Raw genomic sequence first — 22,836 nt, 5'->3', positions numbered from 1 at the left:
CACGACATTGTGTGTCGTAAAAAGTGACTTTGCGATAAAATACTTTCTAGACTTAGCGATCTAAACGAAAGTCGCAGTATACATTAAACCGAGAGCATGCATATAGAGAACGTCCAAATAGGACTTCGTTAGAGGAAATTATGAGTTTTCGAAGATCTGGCAAAGCAGTATGCAGCACGGAAATCAAATTTTAGATCGATCAATTTTTAGCCAACACAATCTAAACGAGAATTGAAGATCTCAATCATACGAGCTCAATGATATAAAGACAGACTAAAGAGGACATCACATGACAAAGTTACAAAATTTCCTCTATGTAACCTTGCAACATCAAATTAGTGAAATTCAAACTACAATGTTACTTGAATGCATAACGTGCATACATTGTAAATCAAGTTGAAATAACCTCATGCAATCCCAAAACTCGATCTAATAGCTAAGCCCAATCCATTTTGGGCCTTGGCCCAAGAACTCTCGGCCCAACACCCTATTGGACCGAAAACTCTTCCTTTGGCCTGATTGGGCCGAAAACATTTCATTGGGCCTTATTGGGCCGATAACCCTTCCTTGGGCCTTAGTGGGCCGATAACCCTTTTATTGGACCCAATTAAACGCAAAAAAACCCATACATACCCCAAAACGAACACCCATTTTAGAAGCCCATAAAGGCCGAAAACCCTATAGGGTTTCGGTTAGGGAAAGTGTTAAACAAAAAAAAAAGAGAAAAAGAAATTGCAAAAAATCTTTCCACCTCATTTTTATCCCACAAACAACAAAACTATGGACCATCATACTTCTAGGCAAGCTTTCCATCAAACATCAAAGAAGTCAACCCATCCTTTCCCCCCTTTTATTACTTGCGGCCGATCACCACAACACACACACACACACACACCAAACACTTTCTTCCAACTCATTCTCAAGAATTTCCTCCCATTCCTCTCTCAAAAATCCGTGTGTGTGTGCCATCTTCAAGGATTCTTCTTTAAAAACTCATAAACTTGGTAAGTTCCTAGTAATACTATAGAGCTTATATACATGCATTGTTGAGATCATTCCGTTTAAACACCCATTTTCATGTGTATGCTTCTTAGAACATCATCCATTGCGAGTGGTCTTCAAGCTACACAAAGCTAGGCTCCACAACTTCTTTCTTCTTCTTCGTACCACACGAAATCAAGGTGAGCTTCATACCCCCCATCTTTTCGTGTTTTTCATACTTTTCAGGGGGAGAATACAAGTCAAGTCTCGTTTACCCTTTGGTTATTTGCATGCATCATAGTTATGGGTTGAAAATGGAATAAGTTCTTAAATAAAAAGGTTCTTAACATGTGATAATGTCACACCCCCGAACCGTCAGAAAACAACGGCAGAAACGTCCTGGGGCGGGTGACGTCGTGTTTAGTATCACAATAGTTGTATCATAGCAAGCAAAGTAAACAAACCATTGCATTACAATATGATTATTTACATCTGTTTGAAAACATAGTTTGTACATAACAGTATATAACAAAGGTAAAGCATATGATACCAAAATGCTCCGTCTTCTCCAAAAGTGGGCAAGAGTACTTGTCTATTGTTGCCCTGAGAATACAAGCAGTTTGAAAGAGTATCATGTGACAACTCGGAATTTCTATGATGTACAACCATTCACTTCAATAGAAGTCAGAATTGTTTCTACTAACTTTTAAGCTGTTTAGAGTCGGTTTGAGTGCTCTAAAGCCTAATACTTCAAGAGGTAAACATAGGAAGTATGCTTTAAAGTTAGTTGTGCAACATTTAAGTCCCAAAACTCCAAGAGTTTGGAGTTTACGGCCTAAAAATGGAGTTTACGGCCGTAAACTCTAACGAGTATAAATATGACACTTAGTCATTTTATTCACTTTTTTACCATTTTTAAAACCAAGAAGCCATTCTCTCTCAAGGATCATCTGATTTTCCTTCTTGATCTTCAACTTAGTAAGTGTTTTCTTCCTTGATTAGTTGATATACTTCATCACCTAGTGATCTTACATGATTTCATCCATGAAATCATCCTCCTTTCTTAGATCTTCAAGCATTCTTCATTTCACCAAGAACACCAAGAACACATACTATTGTTCTTGAGTCTTAAGCACCCTTACAAGCTTCTATACTGTAAGTACTCTTGTCTTAGCTTGTTCTATGAATAAATAAACTAGATTACACTTAGAAATCATCAAGAAAATAAGATCAAAAGGGAGTTTACGGCCAAGGAACCTCCTTGGGCCGTAAACTCTATTTTAATGGTCCAAATAAGCCCTAATCCCTTCCAAAGCCTTGGAATCAAGTCTAGAACACTTGTAACATGAACTAAGGACCTTAAACATTGAATTGCTACATAGTACCATGAGTTTACGACTATAAACTAATGGAGATATGGTCCTTAGGCCGTAAACACTAGGTAGTGGTGCAATGGTGCCACCATTCCTTCCTAGGGCTTAGACTTGATCATAGAACACTTAATATTGACTAATAAGACCTTAAATCACAACTTGATACTTAGTAACATGAGTTTACGGCCGTGAACTCATGATGAAATGGTCCTTGGGCCGTAAACTCATGTGGTTCTTACCATATGGGCCATAAACTCCTAAGTGAGGCCCTACACCCCTTATATGCAACCCTATGTGGTTCAACACTTCAGTACATGTGTTTCCTAGTCCATAAGGTTGTTTCATTACTTAATTAGTTGTTATAAACACTAATTGTAATCATATATGGGTCATTATATGTTAAATAGGATCCGTGTGTGCTCAAGTCCTCACTTGACACTTAGCATCCTTTACCGATCTTACGTTCGCATCACTCACTTCAGGTGAGTTCATACCCTCTTAACCAACATTTTAAATGCTTTTACATGCTTTTATATGCTTTTATGGGGGGGGGATACAAGTTGAATATCATAGTTATTATATCAAATCACATGTGATTAATAACTATCAAACATATGGATTTGCTACACTTTCAAACTGTTTTATCAAACAAACTATTTTTAATCATTTTGTAAACTGACATCAAGTCATTATTATTTATTGTTTCAAACCCTTTAATTGTATTACAAAACCTCTTTTCAACTTATGTATTGTTAAAAACCATATCTATACACTTATGTAGTAAGTATATATATGTATTGATAAGAAAGCTGTGATTTCAGCTCCAACACTTTTGTGTAGCAAAAGTGTATAAACATACTTGGACATTTTAAACTACATTACTAGTAAACTATAATAGGTATAGTTTAGGAGAGACTACTTGATATTCCTAGTACAATGGGAACATACAAGAGTCAGTTCATTCATGAGTCTATACAAATATACTACATGCTATATGAAGAGATACTATTACATACTATACGACGAGATACTAATACATACCATATGAAGAGATACTACTACATACTACACGGGACTGACCATCCTACACCCGGCTGTTAGCTACTGTGGGAAACTGCACATCGACGGATGTCCTCGGTTGTATTGTTCGGTGAGTTTCCACGCCGTGTTTATCCTAGGAAAAAGGATACGATTTCAATGATTATATAATTTTCCCTATTACTTTTATCTTGTGACACATTCACATAAATGATGAGGTAGACTATATTTTGATAATAATAGTTGTACATGGGGAAAAACCTTCATTCATACAGAGAAGCAAATCCTCAAAACTGTCGGGTCTTGGTAGAAGACTACTTTTTATACTAGTAGGAAATATGAGATTTTTTAGGGATTTCATACTTATACGAACTTTTTCATCACACATTTACAAGTCTTTTCTTTACAGTTTTACCAATCAACGACACTAAAATATTTATGAATTCACCAACTTAAATGCTGATCTACGATTTCAAAATAACTTGTATTCTCAGGTCATCAGTAGACAGGTACCAGTGACAGGTTTTGAGAACACGGAGCAGACAAGACTCGTCTTTTATTTTGAGCATTCATTTTTTGTGTCTATTACATTACAAAGAACACACATGTATTAAAACTCTACTATTAATGCAATGGATGATGTTGTTACTTGTTTACTACTTTGCATTGTTATGATACTTTACATGACGTCCTCCGCCACAGAACGTTTCCGCTGTTCTTGGTTTTGAGGTGTGACAGATTGGTATCAAAGAATTGTTTATAGCAAATTGAGTATATCAACCCATAAAAGATATACCAACTATAAACACAATGGGATTAAAGTACTCAGACCAAGAGTTTATACTTTTAAATAATAAAATATTTAACGAAGTATACATACTTGCATTCATACTAAAATCAGTGTCACTAGGACAGAACAAGAGTATTACGATTATTGAATATCACAAATAGGCTTGGGGATGTATGGTTAGTTCTGGGAGTGGCATAACCTGATCAACTATGCTAGTCCGAGAAGTGATTTGCATATGCCCAGGAATGGTTATGGTATGACAACAAGTCTAAAAACTTACCAACACTACGACAATGAGAACATTAGAACAAAACATAAACTTAAAATACTATAGGAGTATTTCGTGGTACTATAATTATCTTAGTTAGTACGTCTCTTAAACTGATTCTTTTACCCCTACTTCTCGCGTAGATAACATAGCTGGATTTCATATCCCTAGAGACTCGTACTTCCCAAATCAGGGCAATGGTAGATGGCCAGTTGGAGAGCCAGAAGATGATCATCCAATCCCTTTGGATGATCACCTCGCAGAAGGCTTTTCGAATGGTTCTGACTCCGAGCAAGAAGTCAACAACCTACCCTAAGAGGGCCAATCCCCAAATCTCAACCCCCGACCCGCGTTTCAAGGTCCCACCCCCTTGTGGGCAACAAAATTGAATCGTTTGAGTGATGCGCAGGGTCAACCATTACCGTACAGTGGAAACTGAAGATTTTACAACCTCAGAGAAGGAGGCTCGGCTGACCGAGTCCTGCCCATTATTGTCCGTAGGATTGCTCGGAATGTCGAGCAAGGTTGGGCAACTATTGACCGAGTCATGGAAATTGATGCCAACTCTGGTGTCAACATGGTCTGCATTCGCCTTCTCAAAGAGGCTATGGAAAGGACTGGGAGAACCAATGAGACTCTGCAGCAACAACTAGCTGCTTCCCGAGCTGAAGTCATAGAACTTCAAGTTCGCCAAAGGGCTCATGAGCGACACCTTCAAGAAGTGGTTCGTCAACTGGAAGATCTGAGGGTTCGCCCGAGGAATTCCCGTCGCCAGTAGAAGATGTCTGACTCATCCCTTCTTTTAGTTTAAGGAATAGCCTTTTGTATCGGTGCTCAATGAAGCATTTTTCTATAAAATATTCATGTCTCTCACATACTCTATTAGACTATAAACTGTCAACATTTTCCCTTATGGTATGATGTAAGACCTATATTAGGTCATTTTCCCGAACTTATTTACATCTCATATACCAGTAATTTCGGCGGTTATCTAATCTATTCAGAAATTCATACCCTCATTTGATATCGAACTATGGTGACTTAGTTCACAAGACACTTTCATTTTATATACTGTTGAATTCTTATCATTGTTTCTATCTTTTAAACTTGAAGTTAAAAGATGCCTCCTCGCAGAAATCCAAGACGTAACAATAATAACGAAACACCGATACCAACACCACCGCCACCATTTCCTCAGTTCGACGCTACTATGTTCCAAGCGGCTGTCACGGCAGCCGTAGCGGCTGCCATGTCACACATCAATACTCCTGTCCCTAGTGGATCGGGAATTGGTGCACCTCTTTCCAACCATGTTGAGAGTCATGGGCACTCCCGAGAGTGAACCTACAAGGATTTTACGAATGCAAAACCCAAGAATTTCAATAGAACTGGAGGGGTGATGATTTTAAGGCAGTGGATAGAAAAGACAGAAGCAATCTTTGAAATCTGCGCCTGCCCAGAGAACAACAAGGTCAAGTTTGCTACTTGTACCTTATCTGATAGGGCTTTAACTTGTTGGAATGGCCACGTTACGTCACTGACTCTAATTGTGGCAAATTTGATAAGCTGGGAGAACTTGAAAGCCATGCTGATGAGAGAGTACTGTCCACGAGGGGAAATTCAAAAACTCGAGCAGGAACTCTGGGGCCTTAAGATGGTTGGTTCTGACGTATCAACATATACTAATAGATTCTATGATCTGGCAATTCTTTTCCCGAATATGGTTGCTCTTGAGAGAAAGAAAATAGTGAGATATATTTGGGGACTGTCGCCCCAGATTCAGTCAAGTGTGTTAGCATCAAGGCCTGTTACTTTTGACAACGCTAAAGAACTAGCACAATCTATTATCGATCATGGAAACTACCAGAACGCAACAATTGCTACACCCGATCAACAAAACGGAAACAACAACAACATGAAGAAAGGTTGGAACAAGAGGAAATGAGGGTCTTCACAAGAATCCTCAAAGAAACAACATCTAGTTACAATAAATACTGCTATTGTACCTGCTGCTGTTCCTATTAACCCTTCCCAGCAAAGCCTTACATGGGTAACCTTCCGAATTGCAATAAATGCAACTTCCACCACAACAGACCTTGACAGGAAATGCAGTGCTCTAACCGCAACAGAAAGGGCATATTGCCCGTTTCTGCAAGACTCCCGCAAAGCCGAGTACTCAAGTTCCCAATGTTGTTGTGGGCCAAGCTTACTACGGTTGTGGCGAGGTGGGTCACTACAAAAGAAACTACCCGAAGGCAGCGAATATCGGCGAAGTAGGACTAGTTTTGGCTACGAGCCACGAGGAAGCCGTAGTTGATCCTACGATAGTTACTGGTACATTTATCCTCGATAATTCATATGCATGCATACTTTTCGACAGTGGAGCGGAGAAAAGTTTCGTAAACTAGAAATTTGCACACTTGCTTAAACAAAAACCATGTGCACTAGGAGAATCATTCAATGTAGAAATGGCAAACTGGAAAACAGAAAGTACTAACTGTATATACATAGGTTCTACTTTAAGTCTAGATGGTCATTCTTTCCAAATAGACCTTATGTCGGTCCCAATTAAAAGTTTCGACGTCATAATCGGTATGGACTGGTTAAGTCATCTTCGCGCTGATATCATGTGCTTTGAGAAATCGGTTCGTCTTAACCTCCCTAACAACGAAACCCTAGTTATCTACGACGAAAAATCTAGTACGAACCTTCACATCATTTCGTGTATTCAAGCTCAAAAGTGCTTTCGAAAGGAATATCATGCATTCCTTGCACACATCGTCGATACGAGTCAAGAAGTGAAGGAAATTCAGAACATTCCACAAGTACGAGACTTTCCCGACATCTTTCCAGAAGAACTACCAGGATTACCACCACAACGCCAAGTCGAGTTCAGAATCGACTTAGTGCTAGGGGCTATGCCAGTAGCCAAATCTCCTTATCGTCTGGCACTAGTGGAGATGCAGGAACTTTCCTGTCAGCTTAAAAAACTTCTCAAGAAGGGATTCATTAGGCCAAGCTTCTCACCATGGGGAGAACCGATCTTGTTCGTCAAGAAGAAAGACGGATCGTTTCGTATGTTCATGGACTAGAGGGAACTCAACAAGCTTACCGTTAAAAATCATTGTCCTCTACCCCGAATTGACGATTTATTTGATCAAATTCAAGGAGCAAACTACTTCTCGAAGATAGATCTACGATCTGGGTATCACTAGTTACAAGTGCTAGAAGAAGATGTCCCCAAGACAGCCTTCCGAACTCGTTATGGAAACTATGAGTTTGTAGTGATGCCGTTTAGGTTAACCAACACACCAGCTATATTCATGGACCTGATGAATAGGCTGTGACGTCCTTACTTGCATCAGTTTGTTATCGTCTTCATCGATGACATACTTATCTACTCCCGAAGCAAGGAGGAGCATGGTCAACACCTTCAAATAATTTTAGAAACATTACGATCGGAGAAGCTCTATGTAAAGTTCTCCAAGTGCGAGTTTTTGATTCGAAGAGTCGAATTCTTGGGCTACGTCGTTAGCGAAAAGGGAATACAAGTGGACCCTTCCAAAATTAAGACTATTGAGAACTGGTCAGCACCAAAGACACCTACATAACTTCGTCAATTTCTAGGTCTAGTTGGCTACTATCGCAGGTTCATACAAAACTTCTCTAGCATTGCTAAGCCGCTTACTACACTAACCCAGAAAGGTGTGGCCTTTGACTGGGAAGAGACACAAGAGAAGGCGTTCCAAACGCTGAAGTGAGCCTGATGCACCGTGCCAATACTATCCCTCCCAGAAGAAATAGATGACTTCGTAGTCTATTGTGATGCATCCAACCAAGGGCTCGGATGTGTTCTGACGCAACGAGGTAAGGTCATCACCTACGCCTCGAGACAGCTGAAGACACACGAGGTCAATTACACCACACAGGATATTGAGTTAGGAGCAGCTGTGTTTGCTCTGAAGATCTGGAGACACTATCTATACGGTACGAAAAACACTATCTTTACAGACCACAAAAGCCTCCAACACATCTTCGATCAGAAGGAGCTCAACATGAGACAACGACGGTGGGTCGAGCTACTAAATGACTACAAATGCGAAATTTGTTATCATCCTGGCAAGGCTAACGTAGTAGCTGACACCCTAAGTTGAAAAGAATACTCTGGTCGTAGAGTCAAATCATTGACTATGACTATCCATTCACACTTGTCCACACAAATTAAGGAGGCTCAGCTCGACGCTTTGAAACCTGAAAATGTGGCAAGCGAATCCCTGAGAGGGATGGATAAGAACTTGGAAAGCAAGGGTGGCAGAGCGTTATATTTCATGGACCGAATCTGGACACCGAAACACGGTGGCTCCGGAGACGTGGTCATGACCGAGGCGGACAACACTCGGTATTTTGTTCACCCAGGTTCAGATAAGATGTATTTGGATCTTAAAAAGTTATACTGGTGGCCTAACATGATAGCATAGATTGCTACCTTCGTGAGTAAATGCCTTAGTTGCGCAAAGGTTAAGGTCGAATAGCAGAAACCATCAGGTTTACTTCAGCAACCGGAGATACCAGAATGGAAATGGGAGCGGATTACTATAGACTTGAAAACCAAGTTGCCCAAGACAACAGGTGCATACCATTTGGGTCATCGTCGACAGATTGACCAAATCCTCACATTTCCTACCAATCAAAGAGACTGACAAGATGGAGAAACTAACAAGAACATACATTAGGGAGATTGTACGACTGGATGGTGTTCCCATATCCATTATCTTCAATAGAGATAGTAGATTCACTTCAAGGTTCTGGCATTCGCTACAAAGTTCCCTAGTAACAAGGCTGGAAATGAGTATAGCCTACCATCCATAGACTGACGGACAAAGTGAGAGGACTATCCAAACCTTGGAAGATATGCTGAGAGCCTGTGTGATTGACTTTGGGAAGGCATAGGATACTCCTTTACCCCTTGTCAAATTTTCCTACAACAACAGTTACCACACGAGCATAAAGGCCACTCCATTTGAAGCCCTTTATGGCCGAAAGTGCAGATCCCCTATGTGCTGGGCTAAAGTGGGTGACACCCAGTTAGCTAGAGGACGAGTCCCTGACAGCACTCTCACAAGTCCGGAAATCATACAGGAAACGACAGAGAAGATCGTTCAGATTCGTGAACGATTGAAACCCTCTAGAGACCGTCAGAAAAGCTACGAAGACAAGCGAAGGTAACCTTTGGAATTCCAGGTGGGAGACCTAGTCCTTTTGAAAATCTTAACTTGGAATGGCTTGATACGCTTTGGAAAGCGTGGAAAGCTAAATCCAAGATACATAGGTCCTTTCAATATTCTTACTAGGATCGGCCCTGTAGCTTACAAACTCAATCTACCGCGTGAACTCAGTAACGTACATTCTACTTACCACGTCTCAAACTTGAAAAAGTGTTTGTCCGACGAGAAACTTGTAATCCCACTCGATGAGATCGAGATTAACGAGAGCCTCAACTTCGTGGAAGAACCTGTAGAGATCATGGACCGAGAGGTCAAGCAAATGAAACAAAGCCGTATCCCAATAGTGAAGGTTCGTTGAACGCCAAGCGAGGATGATGTGACAACTTTGTAACTACTTATTCATTTAAACTATAATTTCGGGACAAGTTTCCCTCTAATGGGGGGGGGGGTGATGTGACAACACCGAATTTCTATCATGTACAACCATTCACTTCAATAGAAGTCAGAATTGTTTCTACTAACTTTTAAGTTGTTTAGAGTCGGTTTGAGTGTTCTAAAGCCTAATACTTCAAGAGGTAAACATAGGAAGTATGCTTTAAAGTTAGTTGTGCAACATTTAAGTCCCAAAACTTCAAGAGTTTGGAGTTTATGGCCTAAACATGGAGTTTACAGCTGTAAACTCTAAGGAGTATAAATATGACACTTAGTCATTTTATTCACTTTTTACCATTATCAAAACCAAGAAGCCATTCTCTCTCAAGGATCATCTGATTTTCCTTCTTGATCTTCAAATTAGTAAGTGTTTTCTTCCTTGATTAGTTGATATACTTCATCACCTAGTGATCTTACACAATTTCATCCATGCAATCATCCTCTTTTCTTAGATCTTCAAGCATTCTTCATTTCACCAAGAACACCATGAACACACACTAGTGTTCTTGAGCCTTAAGCACCCTTACAAGATTCTATATTGTAAGTACTCTTGTATTAGCTTGTTCTATGCTTAAATAAGCTTGATTACACTTAGAAATCATCAAGAAAACAAGATCAAATGGGAGTTTACAGCCAACGAACCTCCTTGGGCCGTAAACTCTATTTTAAGGGTCCAAATGAGCCCTAATCCCTTCCAAAGCCTTGGAATCAAGTCTAGAACACTTGTAACATGAACTAAGGACCTTAAACATTGAGTTGGTACATAATACCAAGGGTAAATGGATGTCCCACGACTTACCGAAGTCGATGACACATGCTCTCAACATGTCTTCCAAAGTTTGGATGGTTCTCTCACTCTGCCTGTCTGTTTGAGGATGGTAAGCTATACTCATGTCTAGCTTTGTTCCAAGAGCTTTCTACAGGGACTGCCAAAACCTCGAAGTGAACCTGCTATCTTGATTGGAGATAATGGACACAGGTACACTGTGCAGTCGAACTATCTCTTGAATGTAGATTCGTGAGAGTCTTTCCATCATGAAAGTTTCTTTGAATGGCAGGAAGTGAGCGGATTTTTTCAATCAGTTGACTATTACCCAGATGGTATCGCACCCACTTGGACATTTAGGTAATTTGGTGATAAAATCCATGGTAATCCTCTCCCACTTCCACTCAGGTATCTCTAGCTGCTGGAGCAGACCTGAGGGCTTCTGATATTCGACCTTCACCTTGGCGCAAGTCAGGCACTTGCCCACGAAGGTAGCGATCTCTGCTTTCATGTTTGGCCGCCAATACAGTTTCTTGAGATCAAGGTACATCTTGTCCATACCTGGATGAACGGAGTAGCTGGTCTTGTGAGCTTCGTTCATGACAACCTCTCTGTAACCATCGAACTTTGGGGTCTAGATCCGGTTCATGAAATAATATACTCCATCTCCCTTGATCTCTAAGTTCTTCTCCATTCCTCTCAAAGTTTCATCCGACATGTTCTCTGGTTTTAAGGCTTCCCGCTGAGCTTCTCTGATTTGTACAGATAACTGGGAATGGATAGTCATTGTCAGTGCCTTCACCCTACGACCTAAGCATTCCTTCCGGCTAAGGGCATCTTCCACCACATTGGCCTGACCGAGATGGTAGCCTATTTCGCACTCATAATCGATGAGTAGATCTACCCATAACCGTTGTCTCATGTTCAACTCCTTCTAGTTGAAGATGTACTGCAGGCTTTTATGGTCAGTGAATATCGTGCACTTGGTTCCGTAGAGATAATGTCTCCATATCTTCAATGCGAAGACTACTGCTCCCAACTCAAATTCGGGAGTTGTGTAGTTGACTTCGTGTGCTTTCAGCTGTCTTGAGGCATAGGCAATAACCTTTCCCTGCTGCATAAGCACACATCCTAAACCCTGATTGGATGCATCACAGTAAACAACAAAGTCCTCCATCCCTTCGGGCAGAGACAGGATAGGTGTGCTGCATAGGGCCTGCTTTAATGTATGGAACGTAGTGTCTTGCTTTTTACTCCAACAAAAAGGTACACCTTTTTAGGTCAGATTGGTTAAGGGTTTGGCAATTTTGGAGAAATTCAGGATAAACCTGCGATAATAGCCAGCGAGACGCAAGAATTGACGGATTTCTGTGGGCATCTTTGGTGCTGACCAGTTCTCTATCGCTTTGATTTTGGAGGGGTCCACGTGTATGCCTTTCTTGCTTACCACGTGACCTAGGAAAGTTACTTTTCGAATCCAGAATTTGCACTTGGAGAATTTCGCGTATAGCTTCTCCATCTTTAGAGTTTCCAGCACCAATCTCAAGTGCTATCTGTGATCTTCCTCGCTTCTAGAATCGACAAGTATATCGTCGATGAATACGATAATGAACTTGTCTAGGAAAGGACGGCACACCCGATTCATCAGTTCCATGAATACTGAAGGTGCGTTTGTTAGACCAAAAGGCATTACTACAAACTCGTAGTGACCATACCGAGTCCAAAATGTTGTCTTAGGAACATCACTCTCGTGGACTCGCAGCTGATGGTACCCTGATATTAGGTCTATTTTCGAGAAGTAGCTGGCTCCTTGAAGTTGGTCGAAGAGATCATCAATCCGAGGAAGAGGATAACGGTTCTTAACGGTGAGTTTGTCAGTTCTCGGTAGTCGATGCACATCCGAAAAGATGCATCCTTCTTTTTCACAAATAAAACCGGGGCTCCCTAGGGTGAGGAACTCAGTCTGATGAATCCTTTGCTGAGCAGCTCATTGAGCTGACTGGATAACTCCTGCATTTCTGCTGGTGCTAAACGGTATGGGGACTTAGCTACGGGGGTTGCTCTGAGGATTTAGTCGATGCGGAACTCGACTTGGCGTTCAGGAGGAATTCAAGGAAGCTCTTTGGGAAATACATCAGGAAAGTTGCAGACTTTGGGGATGCTATCGAGGTATTTAACTTCCTGCTTCTCGTTAATGACATGGGCTAGGAATGCATGATACTCCTTTTGCAGAAGTTTATGGGCTTTGATGCACGAGATGATGCGGATGTTTGAACTGAGTTTATCGCCATAAATCATGAGGGCTTTGCCAGAGGGAAAATTGAGGCGGATAGCTTTTTTGTAGCAAAGGATATCAGCATGATTGGGGCTTAACCAATCCATGCCGATGATGACATCGAAACTCTTTATGGAAACCGGCATAAGATCGATTGGAAAGGAATGATCGTTTAGGTTGGGAGTACAACCTACGAATATGTCGTTAGTGCTCTCTTTCTCGCCGTTAGCCATCTCAACGGTAAATGTTTCGGTTAAAGTTTTGGGTTTGTGTTTGAGAAGATGTTTGAATGCATGACTGACAAAACTTCTCTCCGCACCAGAATCGAAAAGAATGCACGCATAAGAGTTGTTGAGGAGGAACGCACCCGAAACAACTATAGGATCAACGACTGCTTCCTCGTTGCCCATTGTCAGCACCCTTCCTGTGTTGCCACCTGTTGCTGTCTTGGGGCAGTTTCTCTTGTAGTGTCCGACCTTGCCATAACCGTAACAAGCTTGACCGACACCTGCTCCAGACGCCTGATTGGTTGGTTGGACTGGTGCCCTACAAACTCGAGCTTTGTGCCCCTTTTTGCCACAGTTGTTGCAGAGCATTTCACAGCATGGGCCCGAATTATGATGATAATTGCACTTGTCGCACTGAGGGAGGGTACCAGCGTATCTACTGGTAGGTGCTTGAGTTGCCAGGGTAGCGATAGGAGTAGTAGCAGCGTGAACTGCTACCGAATGTTGTTTCTTGGAAGGCTCCTGCAAAGACTGGCCCTTTCGCTGCTTCCAAAACTTTCTTTTCTCACCACTGCCTTTTGTTGGTTCGGGAGCGACTGTCACTTTATCAAGATCAACTCCGTGATCTATGAGAGTCTGCGCTAGGCACTTGGCGCTGTCAAAAGTGATTGGCCTGGCAGGCAAGACATTTCCTTGAGTTAGGGGCGTCAATCCCCAAATGTATCTCTCTATCTTCTTGCTTTCTGGGGTGACCATTCTCGGACAAAGAAGAGCCAGGTCCTCAAACCTAGAAGTGTAGGCAGCAATATCGGAACCCGTCATCTTCAAGTTCCATAGCTCGTGCTTTAGTTTCTGCATCTCGCCCCGTGGGCAGTACTCAGCAAGCATGAGTTCTTTCAAGCTCTCCCACCCCATAGCATTGGCTACCGGAAGGGTTAAGGATTTGACCCCACTATTTCACTAGGTCAGGGCTCTGTTGGTGAAAGTGCAAGCGGCGAATTTCACAGTACTGGCTTCGATCTTCTCAAACCATCGAGTCAAGGCAATAACACCTCCATTGCCATCGAAAGATGTGGGCTTTGCATTCATAAAGTCTTTATAGGAGCACTCCTTTTGGTGTCCTTGACTATCTTCATGATTTTGGGAATGAGTACCACTTCCTGATCCGCTAGAACCTCTCGCGTTCATCTGTGCCATTATAGCGGACACAGTGGCGGTAACCGCTGCTTGAAACATAATCAGATCAAACATAGGAGGTGGAGGAGCTGGATCTGTTGGAGGATTGTTGTTCTTTTTGTTGGGTCTTTTCTTTGGAGGCATCTTGTATTATATCAGGAAGAAGAAAATGATAAGCCCCTTTGACTTTAGAATCAAGAGATATCAAACAAGGTATATCTCTATATGATGGATAAAGTGTTCTACTAAGCGATAAACAAGAAAGGATTACTAACGCAAGTAAAACTATCGCTAAGAAAGACTGGGTAGCAACACATGGAACGATTCTCTACAGTGTATTTGGCTCTGAGTAAAATACTCCTATAGTATTTTAAGTTGTCTGTTTTGTTCTATCGATATTTTGTGGTAGGAATACTTGGTAAGTTTTAGGCCTGCTGTAACACCACAGTCACTCCCAAGCACATGTTGGTCATTTGTCGAATAAATATAGTTGATCATGCTATATTGACCCTAGACATGATTACATAACTGCCCAGGTTTAACCGCGGTATCCAACATCCAAATACTTTTGTTTTGTTCTACGCATGAAATTGTTTCTGGTATGTAGGTATACTTTTATACTTTTCGTAAAAATACTTATATTTTTAAAGTATACTTTTAGTTCAGAGGGCTTCGGTCCCCTTAGTTTTTATAGTTGTATACCATGTAAGGTTCGGTATACTTACTTCACTCTAAACAATATCTATGATACCAATCTGACACACCCCCGAACCGTCAGAAAACAACGGTGGAAACGTCCGGGGGCGGGTGACGTCATGCGTAGTATCACAATAGTTGTATCATAGCAAGCATTACATTACAATATGATTATTTACATCTGTTTGAAAACATAGTTTGTACATAATAGTATATAACAAAGGTAAAAGACGTGACACCAAAATGCTCCGTCTTCTCAAAAAGTTGGCAAGAGTACCTGTCTATTGTTGCCTTGAGAATACAAGCAGTTTGAAAGAGTATCAGCATAATGCTGGTGAGTTCATAAGTATTTAGTTTTGGTGAAAAATGTTTCTTTGATCCTTTGAAAAGTGTTTCCCAAGAAAATCCTATATTTTTTAATAGAAAGTGTGTTTGAACATCCATTAGTTACTTATTGAACAATCTGTTTATAAGAAATCGAGTTACCCCAGGAAAATCCCCTATTTTCCCTTAAAAGTTGATGATTGGTTATCTGTTCTAGTCTGAGGTGTACAAGTATCTACTATACTTATATCGTTAGAGGTAGTTTTCTTGAAAACCCCTGTTTGCTCCCTGTAAGGTGTCTTAGCCTTATTACATAAATAAAACTAATAAATACGTGGTGAACTAAATTCTAAGGGTATTATTAATACCCTCTAGTAATCAAATCGGTTATTACTTTGAGGTTAGTTCACTTGTTTCACTATTACAAAAGTAAATTACTGTTATCTTGGTTGCGAGTGTCATAACCGTACTTACACTTGATATGGCATGTAACGGGGCCAATATCTTTTTATGACTATGTCACCCCTGCACTTGATGGTCCAACTATATCTAGCTGTAAGGTGCGGGATAGTCGGTCCCATATAGATGTATACACAAGGATCACGTTCTCGCTCCAAGAGATTCTGGTTACAAGTGCTATTCCTACACCCTCATTCTGTAGGGGTGTTACCAAGGACGTGTCTCCAACTTCAGACTAACAATTTATAAGTAATAATACTGAAAATCCTGTTTATGATCTTTATGAATCCTTTATAAAATAACACATTTTACGATATGATTCATGAATTCATTGCTTTAGTTTTGAAAACTGTTTCTACGAGTTGATTTCATAATTGTTTGGTAAAACTGTTTTCTGTGTTAAAAGCATTCTGAACATAAAATAATATACTTTGAGCACAAGTTTCCTTCTACTTTTTCTTGGATTTCCCCCCTTAAAACATGGAAAAATCAGAAAAAGCATAGGGGTATGAACTCACTGTTTAACGTAGGATTTAAGTGTACGATCGGGAAGAGTGCTGAGTGTCAACTGATGTTTCGTACTCAAGTGGACCCTATTAACATATGGTAACACATACATGTATTAGATGAGGACATAACACTAATTGTTATGGAAGGAAACCACCTTAGGCACTAGGAAACACTTGAAACTAAGTGTTAGAATCACACGCGATTGAAGATGGGGAGTTTGCAGCAATAATCAGGAGTGTACGGTCATGGGTTTACGGTCCATGGGTTTACGGCCCAAGTGTTTGCGATCCATGGGTTTACGGTCAATGGTTTTACGGTCCATGGGTTTACAGCCTATGGGTTTACGGGCCATGGGTTTACGGCCCATCACTTTACGGTTATTGAAGGGTGTACGGTTCGTGATTTGGGTCGATTTTTAGGTGAAAAATCAATGGTTTCTAGTAGATATCATGCATAGATGGTAGTTACTTACTGTAAGAGGCTTGGAATGAGGTTTTTAGCCACCAAGAACTAGTGTGTGTTCTTGGTGAGAGAGAAAAAGTAGACAAATGATGAGATTAATGAGGCAGGAACATGGTTTCATCACTAGAAAAGAGATTGAAACACAATCAAAGTGAAGAATCACTTACATTCTTGAGGATTCGTTGAGCAAACTTGATAGTTGTAGAGAGAGAAAACCTTTGAAGTGTGTAAAGTGAGAAATGAACACTATATACCCTATATATAGGGTAGAGTTTTCGGTCAAGGGGTAGGGTGGGGGTGTACGACCGTAAACTCGAGCTTGCGGCTGTACACTACTCTCGAAGGGGTGTTTGGCTCGGATGCTATGCTTTGAATTGAAAAAAAAAAACTCGTTCTTGGACCCAAACGTCGATTGTACAGAGTTTAGAATATTTAATTAGACCCGAGATAATGCTGACAAGAGCAGAAATAAACTCCGAATTGATTTATTTTTAACGGTATGAACGGAAGAAATTTCGGGTTGTCACAGATAAAATAATCAAGTAAATGTTTATAACATCTTTGCATTATCAAATTTTTGTGGTTATGTTTGTACCCTCAAAAATGGCGAAGATATGGATGTTATGCCCAAACAATTTTAACTCTTGGACATATGCATTTTTTAACTCTTATATTTTACACAAATATTTGAAGATAAAAGATCTCATGGTTATTATATGTGTTTTGCAAAAATGGTGACTTATTGAAGTTACAACCAAATGGAATATTTTGTATTACAAAACTTTCAAACTTATTATGGTGTGTTAAACAAACTACAAAGCTTGATTATTTTGCTAAAAAATAATTTTTATTAGTAAAATAGTCGTAACTATGTTGTCACTATTTTGATGGCCTAAAATCTAAGGTATTATACTATTTTCACAACATATGTTACATTTATACACGTTCACTAATGATTATTTATACAAAGGAATTATAAATAATTTAACCAAAATGGTAAACAAAACAGAATTTATGACCGAAAAATTCATTTGTCATAATCTGCATATCATAAAGCTTTTAAAGCATGAGAAATGAACTGTATGTCATAAAAGCTGTAAAACGCGTGTCATAAAACTTCAGTCATAAATTTACCCTAGTAATGTCATTTTCACGATTTAATAATAGGAGTCAAAGTCCGCGTAAATCCGTTAAGGCTCTAGTGAGACACTGCCTTCATCGTACCTACCTAGGGTACACCTAAAGTCCTTTATAACTAGATTCTCTTGGAGGGAGAGCGAGACCGTTGTTTATAGATCTATACGGGATTGAAAACCCCACACCTTAGCTGTTCGCTACAGTTAGACCAACAAGTATTGGGTGACAACAGTCTACCAAATCCGATGCCTGAAGAACGTCTTTCAAGGATAACAGTCATATCAAGCATGGTTATAAGAACTCACTCAGAGAATTAACAATACTATCTTGGTTTACGAGAAGCTTACACTTCACCGGTTTTATAAAAATATAAAATTGCACATCATTCAGTATACAGTCACTTACACTTCCGGTCTTAGGGTTAAGACTACAGTTTACTTTTAAGAAAATCTTGGATTTTATGGGAACATACGTTTTACATTTACGAAAAAAAGAAAACAAAGGACATGCATGCATATATTCATAGCTTTGGAACGAGTCATTCAAACTATTACAAACAAGAATGTTACAAATCTTTTCATACAAATATGCTTATGAACTCACCAACATTCAATGTGGACGATTTTCAAAATGACTTGTATTCTTAGGGAACTAGTAAGCAGGTACCTAAAACCGGATTTGCTGCGTTTTGGGGTTTCATACTTTATGTCACTTTTTTGTAATTTTATGAACAAATACAATATGTAAACAATGTAAGTGTGTCATCTCAATGTATGATGTTTGGTTGATATGCTTCATTCATATTCAACTGTGGTGATACTATACAATGACGTCATCCGCCCCCGGACGTTTCCGCCGTCCTGGTTCGAGGGTTTGACAGATTGTATCAGAGCATTGTTTATACTGAAATAGTATATCTAACCATACATGATATAAAACTATAATATAGTGGGACTAAAACATTCTAACTAAGAGTACACTATGTACATACATACATGCATATTCGAAAATAACAAGAGGAGTTGAACATCCCGACTATACCTAAACAGTTATGTAATCATATCTAGGGTAAATATAGCCTGATCAACTATATTTATTCGAGATATGACCAACATGTGTCTAGGAGTGGTCAAGATAGACAACAAACCTAAAACTTACCGACTTTAAACCAAAGGGTTCTAAGAAACAAAAGTAAAATAAATAAAACACTATAATAGTTTTTTTTTCGTATTCTATCTATTTTCTGATACTAATATATTCTTGTGCAAACGCCATGGTAGGCTTCCATCGCCCAGGAGATCCTTAGTTCCCCAACCAGGAGAATGGGGGATGGAGCGAGGAGGATCCAGAAGAGGTCATGGACGAGTTCGTTGAAGAGGAGATCGATGTGGAGGTCAATGAAGAGGAGGAGGATGATGATTCGGACGTCGAGTACGAAGTTATCGACCCTCCCTATATGGCGAGGGCACCAACGCATCGATGGGGGCTACAACAGCCCAACGCCCGACTGGGAATACGATCTTGAGGGATGGAGTTGGCACCAGGGACAACATCCACCTTTCAGCATGGAGCGAGGGTATTATGACCTTCGCCATGGAGGGCCTACGGACCGGGCCCTTCCCGTCATGGTCTGGCGGATTACAGACGTCGGTGACCAGGCTCAGACGATAGCCCATCGGGTCAAGGAGATAAGGGCTGCTCTGGAGGTCACTACCACACGCAGTCGAGATCTCCAGAGGGATTAGTACCCCATGGATCAGCTAGTCGAGGACCTTACTACCACGCAAGCGGAAGTGAGGGAATACCAGGAGAGGCACACTGCCCTGGAGGAGAGGGTGCGGGTAGCCGAGCGCCATTTGGCTGAGTTTCAGGGAAACTCTACATCATCCCAGGCACCGTAGGGGACGACCCGATGTGTGTAGGATCTATCCTACTCACTAGTTATTAGGCTAGATGTTTAGGTATGTGTTAGTGCTACCCCTTTTCTTTTCTTTTATGTATGTAGGACTGACCCTACATCTAAGTGATTACACTATTCACAGGGTCGTTATGCTATCAAATTTTTATCATGATGTACTGTTGACCTTTTCAAAGGTCAATTTTCTCATAAAATGTACTAAAATCTTATCATTAATGAAACAATATGTGTTTTATTTTTTTTAGATGTTGTTATCTGCTATGTCTTGTATATTCATTTTTATGTGGTAAAACTAGATTTCAATTGTATGTACAAAATAACGATCGATAATCAATATACCTGACATATCTAAACGTGATGTTTCATAACAATAGTGTCCACATCATAAACCTTATAAAAAAACTTATCCAATTCCACTTGTGGCAGTAGAATGTCGCCCAGGAGATATATCCGACGAAGGAACAACGAGACAGCACCACCACCACCGTTGCTGCCGCCCCCACCACCAATGGACTCGGTCGCATTCTCTGCAGCAGTTTCAACTGCATTTACTGTGGTTTGGCACATATTAACAACAATGGTGCCAATGGAGGCGGAAGCGGGAATGGTATAGGTAGCTCCAACCAAGGAGACAACCGAGGTCAACAAAAAGAATGCACCTATAAAGATTTGTCAACTGCAAGCCTAAGCCCTTCAATGGAAGTGGGGGTGTTATCGCCCTAACACGGTGGTTTGAGAAAATTGAATTGGGGTTCGAAATATGCGCTTGCCCCAAAGAGAGCAAGGTGACATTTGCAACTTATACCTTTGTCGATGGGGCCCTGACATGGTGGAATGGCCATGTCAAGGCCCTGACCCTCCCAGTAGCAAATTCAATGAGTTGGAAGGACCTCAAGATATTGATGCTCACCGAGTACTGCCCCCGGGGTGAAGTCCAGAAGTTAGAGCAGGAAATTTGGAATCTTACCATGGAAGGTTCTGACATCGAAGCATACACAGCCAAATTTAGCGACCTAGCGATCTTGTGCCCCGGAATGATCACATCCGAGGGCAAAAAGATAGAACAATTTATTTGGGGCCTATCTATCTTGATCCAAGGGAACGTGATTACTGCCAACCTTACAACATTCGACAGCGCCAAGCGCCTTGCCCAAAAACTTATCGATCATGGGTTACAGAAGGGCAAAATGACTACTACAACAGAGCCTAGGAGGGGAAACGAGAACAAGAGGAAGTTTGGGAACAAGAAGAAAGGACAACCCAATTAGAAATCCTGCAAAAAGAAACAAATAGTGGCAGTTCATGGTGGTACTACGCCTGCCACAACAGCTCCCACGAAACAATATGCCGGTAACCTGCCAAAGTGTGACAAATGTCCTTTCCACCACCATGGAGTCTGCAAGGAGATACAATGCACAACCTGCAACAAGAAAGGGCACTCTGCCCGATACTGCAAGAAACCGGCACAACAAAACAACCAACTCAACAATGTTGGGAATAGCCAAGCTGTTGGATTAATGTCTAAGTCCATAACTATAATTGGTAAGACTTGACCCGACCCGACATGGTCCATTTGGGTTGCATGGCATCATGCATTTGGATAGACTAAAATGAGAGAAATAACACTTAAGGTTTATTAATATATTATAAGTTATAATATGTTAATAAGATTATTTAAGTAGTATTGATCAAGAATTAATCTAGAATTAATTAAGTGATCAAAAGAAGACTAATTAAAATATATGGGTTGATTGTGTAAATCATCCATACTTATATAGTGGGCTAATGCTCCATGGATTATCAAGTTGGGCTAAAACCCATAGGATGCCCCATGGATGCTCCATGGTGTATTTGAACCCATGGATCCAAGGAAATGGAAAGCCATGACAATTAGGGTTTACCCTAATTGTGACTAACTATATGATGATCTTATTATTGAAGAAATCGGCCACTAGTGAAAGAAGTGAGAGAAAACCGATTTTGAAGTGTTCTAATTTCTCTCTAAGTTATTCCAAATGCATTTGATGTTGTGTGAACCATTTGAGGTGTCACACTTGGGGCACTAGGCTCTCAACCTACATGGAATCAAGCACCAACAAAGAGGTATGTCATTCTACTAGATTTTATATTATTTGTACTTCATAATATGTTAGTTAGGATAAATACCTTGGAAATTGATATTTGCATGTATAATAGAGAAAACATAGATCAAAGGTATTTAGGGTTGCATGTACACCATAGGAGTGTTAAAATGCTCAAAACCCAACAGTGGTATCAGAGCCTAGGCTTGTTTTCACTTATACTTTCAAAATTGGCTTGAAAAACGAAGTTTTGTGCTGTCTGGACAGCGGACTCAACGAGTCCATAAAGGGAATCGACGAGTCCAAGGCAAAACTCATCCAACTTTTCGAGTTTGTTCATGCACTCGATGAGTTGGACCCCCCAAACAGCACATCTTCAAGTTTTGGTGCTGGAATTGGACTAGAATCATTACCTTTGACTATTTTGGACTTATAAATCCTATTTTTTAAGTGGTAATGATTATGCCAAACCAATTTCAATGCTATAATTAAAGTTTCAAGTTTTATTTGTGTTTATGTAATTCTTGAAAAATGTTGATTATAAATGTTCATGCTTATGAGTTTTGGTAGATCATTGGAATTATGTGCAAATTGTGTGTTAGTATAATTCTTGATCTCAATGAAATTGTATGGAGTCCATAACTTGTCCTCAAGTTATGGATTACCAAGAGTTCCGTGTTTCCTTGATTTATGAGTTA

The sequence above is a fragment of the Lactuca serriola genome, chromosome 8, assembly GCF_051521515.1.
Source record: "Lactuca serriola cultivar US96UC23 chromosome 8, Lser_US96UC23_V15, whole genome shotgun sequence".
NCBI lineage: Eukaryota > Viridiplantae > Streptophyta > Magnoliopsida > Asterales > Asteraceae > Lactuca > Lactuca serriola.
Note: the sequence above shows the minus strand (reverse complement) of the source record.